Genomic DNA, 13,360 nt, shown 5'->3' with positions numbered 1-13,360 from the left:
CGTATTTAAATAACGAAGCTGACCTGCTAAGTAATAAAGATAGAAGTTCGGGAGCGCCAGTCCTGCGGATTGCTTAGGTGCTTGTAGGGATTGGAGGCGTACCCTGGCTCTACCCTTACCCCAAACAAATGAGGTTATTAAGGAATTTAACTCAGTGAAAAACTTTTTAGGAACCAGTACATGCACATGTTCCAGGGTATATAGTAGTTTAGGCAGAATAATTATCTTAATTAAATTAATTCGCCCTATTACATTTAAAGGGAAGAGGCACCATTTATCAAATTTCTCGCGAACAAAGAATAACAGAGGTTCAATATTTAAGCGAAGAGATTCAGATTTATCTGCAACTACATAGATACCAAGGTATTTGAAACTTTGAACCACTTGTAATTGTAAATGTAGAGATAAATGTTTAATATAGCGAGAGTCAAGTGGCAGTATAACCGATTTTTGACAGTTTATACACAACCCTGAGTACTTAGAGAAGGATTGTATTGTTGTAAATACTTGTTGCAGCGAATCATCAGTATCTTGTAGGTATAATATTAAATCATCGGCATATAGAGCCAGGGTATCAACAAGAGATCCTATTCGCAGTCCATGTATGGATGGGTTGGATCTTAAACGAACAGCCAAGACTTCCATCACCAAGGAAAACAAGTACGGAGATATAGGGCACCCCTGCCTTGTTCCCCTGGTGAGGGAAAAGGGAGAGGACATATGGCCATTGACATTTATAGTTGCTTGTGAAATTTTACAGTTTAATTCATAAATGTATTGGAAATCATGAGTCAGGTTTTAAAGGAAACTTGTAAGGACATTAAAAATAAAATAGTTTAACTTACCTGGGGCTTCTACCGCCCTCCAAGATGATGTCCTGTGCCCACACCGGGACAAAACGATCCTCCAGTCCCCCGCCATGGCTCAGTTTTGTTATTGCCGACTTGCAAGTCGACAGTCAATCCGCTTGCGTGGCCCTTGCATCCTCGTTCAGGCTCCTGTCGCTGGGAGCATCCTGCGCAGGAGCAGTACAAGAAAACCTCATTCAACTGGGATTCAAACAATTTAAATAATGAGTTATGCAAATTACTTAACTCACTATATACTTGCATCTCTTACATTGCTTACATTGCTTGTGTAACTCACTACGTAAATTGTGTTTCTCCAAAGAGGTGTCTCATTGTTAGAAAAGATAATGGAACAACATTTGCCAAACAAAATGAATAAAATTTAAGACAGTTAATTTAGTAACACCTGTTTGTTTGCTATACAATCCATAAGCATTATCTATGCTGTACTGTAGCATTTGCCACTATTTTAGGTGAAGGAGCAGCTCTCAATAGAGGAACTACTTCTGAGAGTCATGTGGGGTCCATTTAAGGATTTAGTCATGAGCCTCTGCACATATGGTTTTGACCCTGAAGAGAATCCAGTTTTTGAAGATGTGTGTTTGTATGAATGAGAAGAACAGGTTCATTTGGCTTCAAGTGTTTCATTCTGACATAACAAGAAGGTTTCTGCATTTGCATAATGTAAACATACACATGATCCCCCCAAAAAAGTGTGCAGCTGTACACGCAGCTAAAGGCAATATTCTTTGCTTCCCACACAACGTGCTTATGACTTGTGTGTCATGTTGATAAACTAAATCCCAACTTGAAACGCATTGGATTCTCTCAGAGATAGTCCAGAAAGATTAGCAAAGTACAATATGGCTAACTTCATGATTTGTATGGCAGAGAATGCTAGAACATGCCAAAGAAGCTGTTTTACACATCGGTTTACTGATCTGTTTGTCACACGCCTCCACTAACAATAAACTGATATATTCAAGACGTGTTGAATGCTTAAAGTAGAAGGTAACACACCACATCTGTTACATCTGGCAGACCATTCTTATGTACACCTGCTAGAGCTAAACTGACAGTAAATACACTTGTTTACTAGTGACCCATGAAGCGACCATAGAAAGCTGGTGTGATGTCATTTGGCTTTTCTGGAACTGCATTTTTTAATGTGGTAAATGTTTAATAAACTTAGGAAGCAGATGAAACCAAGAAGCAGATGTTTAATAAACTTGGGAAGCAGATTGTGCAATACAATGTTCTGCTCTTCATATGGTTTGGTAAATTACTATTTCAAAGAATATTTTATTGGAAGTACAGTTTGCAGTTATTACCAAAAAAGGTTGAGTACTGTACGTGAACCTTTTTTTTATTTGCACGTAAAGTAATTCTTAAAGGATTCACTTTTGGGAAATGTCCTCCTCTCATCCAATCCAATCGCAAATCAATTTGCCTCACAGTTGCAGTGCTGCTCGGATACCCCTTTTCAAAATCCGGATCCAGATACCCAGATATTCGATCCGGGTCAGATATCCAATTTCAAAATTTTCCAATCCGGATCCGGTTCGGATATCCGACCTCAGTATCCGGGGTATCTGGGTGGATTCGGATATCCGGATAGAAAAACCGGAATTGGCAATCGGTAAATGAGGCATGTAGCATCATTATTTTTTAAAGGGAAACACTAATTGATGATGTGGGGACTTAAAATCCCCCTTCCCCCCCCAAAAAAAATGGCTGTCAATTAACATCAGGCCTAGGTTCCAGACAGCGGTCATGCAGCCCACATTGTGTCCAAAGTCCAACCGCACAACTGGGACATGACAGTTTTCAGCCAAGACACCTCCAAGTGCCACGTGCCAAGTGCCACGTGCCACATGACATGTAGCACGTGTCACGTGACACATGGCAAGTGCCACATGACACGTGCCAAGTGACACATGCCAAGTGCCACGTGACATGTGCCACGTGACACGTGCCAAGTGCCGATTGACAGTCAGACAGCAGAGGAGAACACACTAGTGTACACTAACTGTCACACTGGTCTGGCACTGCTCACAGCACCACAGTACTGTAGAAAGCTAACACAGTAGTACTAATACTCTAACAACTACTAGCACTGACTGCAGTACTACAGTACTAACTACACAATAACACAGTAATCCTATCCCCTAATCCCTAACCTAAGCTATACTGTAGCTAGCTAAGGCTAATAGCTGGCCAGCAGGCAGCAGCTGGCCTGGTCTGTGCACACACACACACACACACACACACACACACACACACACACACACACACACACACACACAGCAGCTGCCTGTAGCACTGCAGCACAGCACACACTCTGACTGTCACACAATGAAATTAATCAAGCTAATTAACGATTTAACAATAGTGTAGTGAGAGTGAAGGGGTTAATCACTGAACAGCTTTGTTTATCACTGTATACAGCCCTTGCTAGGCCAGCAGCACTGGAGCACACACTCTAACTGTCACACAATGACATCAATCAAGCTAATTAACGATTTAAAGGGATACTGTAGGGGGGTCGGGGGAAAATGAGCTGAACTTACCCGGGGCTTCTAATGGTCCCCTACAGACATCCTGTCCCCGCGCAGCCGCTCACCGATGCTCCGGCCCCGCCTCCGGTTCACTTCTGGAATTTCTGACTTTAAAGTCAGAAAAGTACTGCGCCTGCGTTGCCGTGTCCTCGATCCCGCTGATGTCATCAAGAGCGCACAGCGCAGGCCCAGTATGGTCTGTGTCTGCGCAGTACACTCCTGGTGACATCAGCGGGAGCGAGGACACGGCAACGCAGGCGCAGTGGTTTTCTGACTTTAAAGTCAGAGATTCCAGAAGTGAACTGGAGGCGGGGCCGGAGAATTGGGGAGTGGCTGCGCCAACACAGGATGCCTGTGGGGGACCATTAGAAGCCCCTGGTAAGTTCAGCTCATTTTCCCCCGACCCCCCTACAGTATCCCTTTAACAATAGTGTAGTGATAGTGAAGGGGTTAATCACTGAACAGCTTTAGGTTTATAACTGTGTACAGCCCTTGCTAGGCCATCAGCACTGGAGCATGTCTCTGAGTGAGCATTCCCAAGCTAGGATGATATACAGTATATCATCATGGCAGCCCTCCTTATTATACAGGGGGGTTGGCCAGTGTTCCTTTCTGTGATTGGGTGCCAGGGTTTAGGCTGGGAGCCCTCTGATTGGCTCAACGAGGTCAGGTGGGGCTGGCCAGGGTTCCCCTCTGTGATTGGTTGCTAGGGCTTCTGCTGGGAGCCCTCTGATTGGCTCCAGGATGTCATCTCCTTAGTTACAGTATTTCGGATTTGGATATCCGCAATATCCGCAAATATCCGCGTTGTGCGCCCAAATATCCGCAGATAGCTATCCTGATTTCTACAGAAATCCGGAATCTGGAATCCGAATTAGATAGCTGAAAAATGGTTGGATATCCGGGTTACCCTGATATCTGGAATCCGGAAGAGCAGCACTACACAGTTGTTCATAGAAACAAATTCTAAACATTCTTTATCAGGTAGATAAGAACATATTTGGACATACGAGGTGGATTACACTCCTGAGGGGTAAATTAAAATGTATCATATGCAGCATAAAATTAATGCAGTTGGTGCACTCACACAACTTCAGGCATCTAAGTTGTAACAAAGAAATTACTCTGGTGTCTAATTTTGCCTGTAGACATTTTTCTGTAACACAGGATGAAGAATTATCTTGGAGCCTAACTGTGAGCTCGTTTTGTGGGCCAAAGGTATGGTACTTCATAGCAGTTATTTTGGCACAATTTTCCTGCTGCTTTCTAGCAGATCACAGTATACACTATCCATTTATTATATTGTTCATTTGATGTTGTGATTTTATTTCACATGGTTTGTTAATGACTGATGTGGTCTTTTTGACATTGTAGGTTTTTTTGCACAGATGTGTTTGCACAGGATTTCTTCCTGAATCGTGTGATTCAGTAACACTATTGTGAATCACATCACACCCATTTTTTGCTCCAATAATTTTTTTTAACTGTCACCTTACATGAGCAGCAATAATATGTATTTTTTGATTGCACCTTTTTGTTTTTTCCTAAGACTACCTTGCACTTGCACTTTTTTGCTATAGTGTGATCTCACACTTCAGCATCTTATTGGCCTCCATAGGATGTTTTTTTCTCTTAATGTTTTATATATTGTTTATTTTTTTGTGGAATACAGGGTTTCTGATTACAATCAGGGCATGGGATTTTTTAACCACTTCAGGAGTGACAGCAATTTTCACATATCAGTGCTGCTCCCATTAATTTGCCAATAACTTTATTACTACTTATCACACCTAAATGATCTATGTATTGTTTTTGTTTTTCAGGACAAATTATGCTTTTAGTGAGTGATATTTTTGTTTAATAATTACCTTGTTTTCTCTGCATTTTAAAGGGAAAATAAGGGAAAAAATGAAAAAAAAAAAAACCACTATTTCTTCATTCACATCAATTACAGCTTTACCATAAACAATGCTAACTATAAGTTAAACCACAAATTGTATTTAAGGAAAGGTGGGGGGAAAGGCTGCGCATCCCTAAACACATGTTGCAATTGAATGGTTAATCGCACAGGCATACACTGTCTCTGCCAGACTGAAAAATGCATGCCCTGCAGCCAAGACAAGTGCTAACATTTATTAAACTAGGAGGAACTTTAGCTTCCAATATGGTTTGCATGCAAAGTATATTATACTAGACACATGCGTCACGGTGAGGCAAACCTCCGGGCAAGTGACCTAACCTAAATTTAAAACCTTGGGAGCAGCTAAGCAAAAAAAAATGTGTAACTTACATTTGGTTGAACAGCGAGGAGAACGCCAGCGCATACCACTAAGGCTGCATCCGAAATGACCACCAGCTCAGTGTGCAGCACCTAAATAGATTTTCTGCCCACTTCACATTCAATTCAGATGCAAATCATATGCAAATCTGCTACTACTTATCATGCAAACAGGAAACTCAGGAGGAAACTCAGGCACCCCTGTCCTGTCAATTCTGCTGACAGGACAGGGGTGCCTGAACTCCGGGGAAAATGCGGTCGGGGGGAAATTTCCCCAATTCCCTCAGGCCAGTCTGCACATGATGACCACCGCAGCGCCCTTCTACCTGCAGCTCCACCTGGCGCTCAGTACTGTCGCACTGACCGCTCGGCCCTGGAAATGGGCCTGATTACAACGTTCAAATGATGTTACTAGCACAATGTATGGTGACAATATTGTATTTGAAAATAAAGGTGTCTTTTTTCTGTTTTGTGTTTTTTGCTTTCTTATTGTACACTATCGATGATTACAAGAACTTATTTGCAAAAATAACAATAATATACCCTCATGGCATACACATTTAAAAAGCCAAGTTCCCGAACAATATAGTTATTTTCTTTTATATTCTGTCACTTTGTTTTCATTTTACAAGACTTTCTTTTGGTACAGAATATACGAAAATGTTATTGCTTTTGATTCAGTTTGCTACTAAACAGAATACACAAGACATAGCCCTTAACCCTAAAACTGTAATGATTGGTGTAGCAGAGAGGATCTGATTACCGGCAATCTGCAGTATCACCGAGAATGCAGATATATACCCGATTATAGATGATCTGCAGTATCACCGATAATCAGATATATCTCTAACCCCTGGACACCTGAGTAATATATGAGTGTTTGGTGCAACAGTAATACTTTGAGGAGAGCACCCTTACAGTGGGTGCGAGGCAGTAGGAGGTACTGCCATGAGAACAGATTCCTTCCAAAGGCCTGGGGCTCCCCAAGGGGCGGAGCCAGGCTGAGAGTAGGAAGGATCAGAGAGTAAGTGACACCAAAGGAGAAGTGTCACTGACAGGTCTGTGAACTATTTCCCAACAGGAGAAATAGTTCTCGAGGTCGGACAGGCCAGGTCGGCAACGAACTGACAGATCAGGTACAGAGACAGGAGACAGATGCGGAATCCTTAGACTAGCCGAGTTTGGCAACAGAGTATCAGAATGACAAAGGTACAAAATCAGAGATCAGAAGAATGGTCAGGAAAGCAGAAGGTCATAACAAATAATCAACAATTCCTAGATTAAGGTGTGAGTTCCTTGGTCATCAACACCTTGGAAATTGGTCTAGATAATAACATAGATAATAGCAGAATTCCTAACTGGCCACTAACGGTCCAATTTCTAGCGAAAAATCGTTAGAGCGATCAGAAATTCTGATCGGATTGGTTGTAAATAATTTCCATTGGTGGACACAATCGATTATGAATGAGTGAAAAAAATGTCGCCCGAATGAATTTTCGTCGAACGAAAATTTGGATTTTCTTGGTGGCTGTAATAGATAGGAAGCAAAGATTGGTTAGTTGATGGTGTAGTGAACAATTTTTCGTCCGATCAGAATTTCTGATCGCTCGAACGATTTTTCGCTAGAAATTTGGCCGTTAGTGGCCAGCTTAAGGTGTGAGGTCCTTGATCATCAACACCTAGGAAACTGGTCTAATGTAACACAGATACTGACAAGGTCTGAGTGCTACCACGTAGTGATCGCAACGCCAGACACCAGAGGAATGACCAGCACCCAGTATATATACACCAGCGCTCTCCTGCGCCTCCCCTAAGTGCTGGACCAATGAAAACTGAAAGAATTGTCAGCTGACCGGCCTGGTCAGCTGACACCCTTCTGGCTGTCATAAATGCTCTGCCTCTCCGCGCGCGCACGCGTCTTTCTGAACCTGTGTGGACTATCAGTCCCAGCCACACCAGACATGTGTTGTAATGCCTCTGCTGTTTTGGATGCAGAATCCGCCGCACCGCTGTCCGAGCGTGCGGCGTTTTCTCCGCGTTCAGCAGTACTGACAGAAGTAGGCTTATGCGTGCAAACCACCGCGTCGGACGCGGAATCCGACGCCCTGTTCTCTGGGCATGCGGCGGTTTCTCCGCGCTCCGTCAAGCCAGTAAATGCAGGTCTCTGCGCGCAAGCTGCCATGTTGAACGCGGAATCAGCCGCCTTACTCTGAGTACTTGTGGCGGCTTTTCCGCGTTTTCTCACAAAAACAACCTAAAATCTATTCTACTACTTATCATGGTTAAAATGTTACCACATACTGTATGTCTCTTGTAGTTTTGCTAAAACTTTCTCAAGTCATAATTTTGAAAATTATTTTTTCTGTTGGATTGAGTTTGTCCCTACCTATTTCTTATGTGACATAAGTCCAAGCTTTAAAACACACCAAAATGTTTTCTACAACTCATCCCGATTAAAATTATACCCCATGTGCCTGATTTAGTAACAAACTGGTGGTGCACCCTCCACAACGACACTGGATGTGTACACTCATCCAGTTAGGCTGAAGTGGTTAATATTGGTTTTAATTGATGTGTTCTGTATTGTTTGGAATAAATACATTTGTAACCTTTTGCATACTCCAAATTCACAGTATGGTGATTTTTTTTCACTTTTGAGGGCTCTCTTTCTCTTCTTTGATGGTGCCATTGTTACTTTAGCCCTATACAAGTGTTTGAAATAATTGTGCGCAATTGTGGGTGTAGTACCCACAAGGGATGGTAAAAAAATCTTCTGTGGAATACAGTTTTCCAAGTTTCCGATTGGAAAAGGGCTTACTACAGTGGTAATCGACTTCGGAAATTAGTATTCCACTGAAATACCGCATTGCTGCAGCTCAGAAATTTTAGCCCAATCACAGAGCTCGGAAGCACTAGACCAATCACAGGCTGCAGAATTTTTCAGTGAAAATCGCAATACCGCAAAAATAGTCAGTAAAACTTGGTAGTACCCGAGTCTTGTGATTGGTCTAAAATTTCCATGGTATTCCAATTTCTGAGGTAGACCGCCAAATTTTCTGATTGATCCAATACTACTGAGGAGTGTATCAAGGATTTTTGCATAATAGCGGACATCCGAAAAAATAGCATATTCCGCAAAAACAACTTAAAAAAATGACACAACTTTATTAACAAAAATGACAAAAAAAAATTCTGCAGAAATTCAGATTTTCATGGTAATCGGCATTTGCATTAATTTTTTCACAGAACACACCCTCCTCCACCTATTTATTCAAATATCTAAAAACAGGTTACAAATGCATTCTTAAAATATTATTATTTTAAGAATTAATTTGTAACCTGTTTTTAGATATTTGAATGTACAGGGGGAGGAGGGTGTGTCCTATGTTGTGTCGCCCATTATGCGACCACTCCCACGGGTGGATTTGGGGGGGACACTCCATACTGACACCTCTATTTATATGCTTAAGCTGCCATTAATATATTAGCTATGATTAAGGACTAACAGTCCAAAACATGTCAGCTACCTGATGCCTGCCTGGTTGTTTTTGATAAGTCCATAATAAAAGTCTACATCCTACCGACAAGTGTGGACCCTTCCTTCCTTTATTCCTCTGATTGTGGTCTTGCTGCCCAGGGCGAGCACTGTGGTGAGGACTGGGGAAGTGGAGTGGTGTTCACCTTGGTTACGTTTCTGAATTTTTTCACAGAATCGGAAATCTGCATTTCTGACCCTCCTTATTACCCACCTGTGGCCAACACCTCTCAGGATTTGCTTACTAACCAAGTAAAGCCATGCCCATGGTTCCAAACTGCACCGTACATCTCCCTGCTGCCCATCACTGCAAACATGTATTAATGAAATCCTAAAACATCCAAAACAAATTGGCTCTTGAGTGTTCATTCCAGTTTTAACAAAATATCAATATGTTGTTCCTATAAAATAGCCTTGTAAAAGCAACAACATATTTTCCTACTACAGAAAACACAAAACCACCTGCATCCCATCATGATTGAATAAAACAATATAATCTCTTTGTAGGCTGCCTCTACCTATTGCTTATCCAAGATTTAAAATTCACAAGCCTTTTTTTCTTAATAACTGTAAAATATGTTTAGTGCATGGAATTTTGCCAGAGGTTCCCCTAATGCTGTATAGTTGAGTTGTTAATGACACTACACACCTTTAAGGTTACAAGAGCAATGTTTCAGCTTGGGGTAAGGAAGCTCTGTGGCCAGGCTGATGCTTACTGTGCGGCTGGTTTTCAGTAAGTGCTTAGAATCATGTGAGGAGGTGCGAATGCTTAGGGGTAGGATAAAAGCAGTGCAGTCAGATTGAATTTTTGTTATTGCATGTTTTCAGTGACTATCAGTAAACAGAGTCATTGGTTAGAGCCACAGACACAGCTCTTATGAGTAAGTCCTGGGAGATGTTGGGAGAATAGGTCCCCATCCGGTCTGCCATGTGCACACTACTTTGTGATTGGTGGAGGTTGGGTAGGGTAATTGGAGCATTTTTTGAGCACACACTATATAGAACAGCAAAAAGCTTGTTAAACTAGTATGATAATCAGTTTTAAAATGGTACTTGGTGGAAACAGCATGCTCCTAGCTGATGTAATTCTGATGTCATGAGAGATTTTGTATTTTACTTATAAATTAAGTGGAATAAAATTGTACTTTTTTTTAATAAAGAATCGGTGCTAATTTTGGTTGAATATTTTGGAACATTGACCCTTAGGCCCCTTTTACACTTAATCAGTTGGTCTCAGTTATAACTGAAAGAAAACAGATTTTCAAAGTAATGTCCATGTTTCCCTATGGCCTCATTTACACTATATGCGTTTTAACTGAAAGCTTTTTCTTAATGCACTGCTATGGAAAAAACGCGTACCAAGGCGTACTAACGCACACTAATGCACTCCAACTGATTAAGTGTAAAAGGGCCCTAAGGTACACCAGTACTGTATTCAGTACATTATGACAGAATATAGAAAGGTATGTGCCACTATCGAGTTACCTGGAGTGTATCTCCCAGCATATTTGCATTAGAAACCATGGTTTGTATTTTCTAATGGGAAATAAAATGTATTTGCACAGACAGCGCGCATAGATTTTACTGGTCATTATATAAAGTAAGTTAAATAGATTGCGTAACCTGTGTTATACACACAACACATTTGCTGCTTACGTAACACATGCTACCCAAACAGTGAAAGACATGTTATTATTAAATCAATGCATACATTATTATTTAGTATGTATACAGCAGAATATAAAGTCTTGTCACTTAACCCTGAGAGGGGCTCAGAATCTAATCACTAGTATAGTCATATGTCTATATGACTATACCCACACAGACACAGGGAGAGCATACAAGCTCCATGCAGATAGTGCCATAGCTGGGGTTGAACCGGGGACCCAGTGCTGCAAGGCAAGAGTGCTAACCACTACTCCACCGTGCTGCCCGTACATTGTGTGTATGACACTATTTACGTAGCTGACGTAACACTAGATAAAATGTACCTGTGTTGTCAGCAAAGGTAAACTTTACCAGACATCCGTGACTAGATCCCGATGTGGTTTGTCTTTGGGGAGGCAGATTTGTAGTTTAAAGGCAGTAAGTAGGTGGTTGTTCACTACAGTCTACTAACAGGAAGCCACTACCCAGACAGTATGGTCTGAAGTCTATATGGATAGGTGTACAAATGTAATACTTACAGTTTACACTAATAAACATGGCTGGAGGAAAAACAAAATCCCAGCAGCCCAGCCATCATTAGCAGCTTCATGATGTTGTCCTAATCTGTCAGTAGAGTTACATAGGAACAGCTGTAGCCCACCCCTGTCTGTGAGCTACTGAATTAGAAGTAGTTGTCATGAGTTGACTTCCATCTTTTCTTAACAACCATCTTGACTTGTGCAAAAAAAAAACAAAAAAAAAAAAACCTTCAGAGGAATGAAAAATGCATTAGGAGACTTTTTCACAATAACACATATAGTATTGATTGTATTGCATAGCAATTACAGTATGTAAAGCCACCTACCCGTATTCCCTTCAAAAAAAGCCAGTTGAGTGGCTATTAGGTTGATCCTCTGCCTTCTCATTACAGATTGAATTACTAATCCAGAGCAATAATGCAAGGACCTTATTCAAGCACCTAAACGGTAAGTGTACCAGTCTGGTAATTGAGGTATTTAAAAAGAGATTCATATGGCAGCCACCATACCCGCTCACTTAAAAACTCATTTGAAATGTAGAGGAGGTAAATCCAATTATACAAAGTTCACTAGTTTACATTGATGAGCATCCCATAATGTTACTGAAACCATCCCTAGTTAATAGCTGGACCATGCTGAAGAGGAGAATCTCTTCTTTGTGCTGATGCCACTTTAAATTTTATTTTATCAGACGTGTCCCACTCCCTACTTGCAAAACTAACATTAAGCGCAAGGCCATCCAAGGGTTATTATAGTGTTCCATGCACAGACAGTACATCTATTGAAGTGTATGTTATTTATCACCCAATAACATGCTATCTATCTGTGGCTATAAATATTGTGGCTCCTTAGCTTTCAAATTTCCAACACTCATTTATTTTTATTATTATGTACTCTGACATTGTGCTGAGCTATAATAAGTGGCCAATTGCAGAACCTATGGGGCTGTTACTGTCTTCACCATGATATAAATTATAAAAGACTCACTTTTTGCTAGAAATATCATTTGAACTGAGCATGAAAAAGTGCATACTTAGTCAAGCAACAAATGAAAAGTGCCTAACAAGATAGTGAATCACTCCTGAAAATGTTAGAAATGCAGAAACAGTTCTATTGTTAAGCTTCAGCCTGCGGCAATGACCTGTTCTCTGTGGATGAGAGAGAAGCAAATTCAGAACTGATATCCACTAGCTATTAAAACACACAGGTGCATGTGCACGTATCTACCTATACATGCACAATGCAAAGCAACACAATATTAAAGCTCATTTGACTAGAGGTTCCTTAGGTTTAATAGAACACAGTATTCTGTTAACAGTGGAAGCATCTAAAATGTAATTTCTGGTAAGACATTGAACAGGCCAGTATTGAAAATGTAAATATTTACTTAGCACAATAACTGTGTCAGAGATATTAATGTTCAGCTTGTAAAACAGAAAAATTAACAATAATTTTGTTTAACACAGAACAAACTAATGCAACAGACCTGTAATGTGGCAAACAGTAATCTACTGAATACACCACCTAACCAAACAATGGGCTTCAGATTGTTAAGGTGCCCATACACTTGTCAGATTGGCAGCAGATAGATAAGAAATGCATCTGATGATTAGTGATGGGCGAACAGTGTTCGCCACTGTTCGGGTTCGCCCGGATTTTGGCCTGTTCGGGTTCGGTTCGGCACCCCCCGAACACCTCATGGTGTTCGGGAGGGTGCTCGGGCACGCTGCCCGAACCCGAACAGGCCTTCTTTGTTCGGCCGAACACAGCCGTGTCCGGCTGAACATAGTCCCCCTATAGGGTCCCAGCATAAAGGTAGAGCATGCCCCGAGCGCGGGGGGGGGGGGGGGGGGGTCGGAAATGCCCCCCACCCCTCCTCGCTAAGCTCTCCCTTCTGCCGGTACCCTATAATTAAATTTAAGTGCCCAAAAGTACCTGAGGAGGAGGAGGGCAGG

The sequence above is a fragment of the Hyperolius riggenbachi genome, chromosome 8 (assembly GCF_040937935.1).
Source record: "Hyperolius riggenbachi isolate aHypRig1 chromosome 8, aHypRig1.pri, whole genome shotgun sequence".
In the NCBI taxonomy this organism is placed as follows: domain Eukaryota; kingdom Metazoa; phylum Chordata; class Amphibia; order Anura; family Hyperoliidae; genus Hyperolius; species Hyperolius riggenbachi.
The sequence above is the reverse complement of the archived record's forward strand: the minus strand, read 5'-3'. Positions refer to the sequence as shown.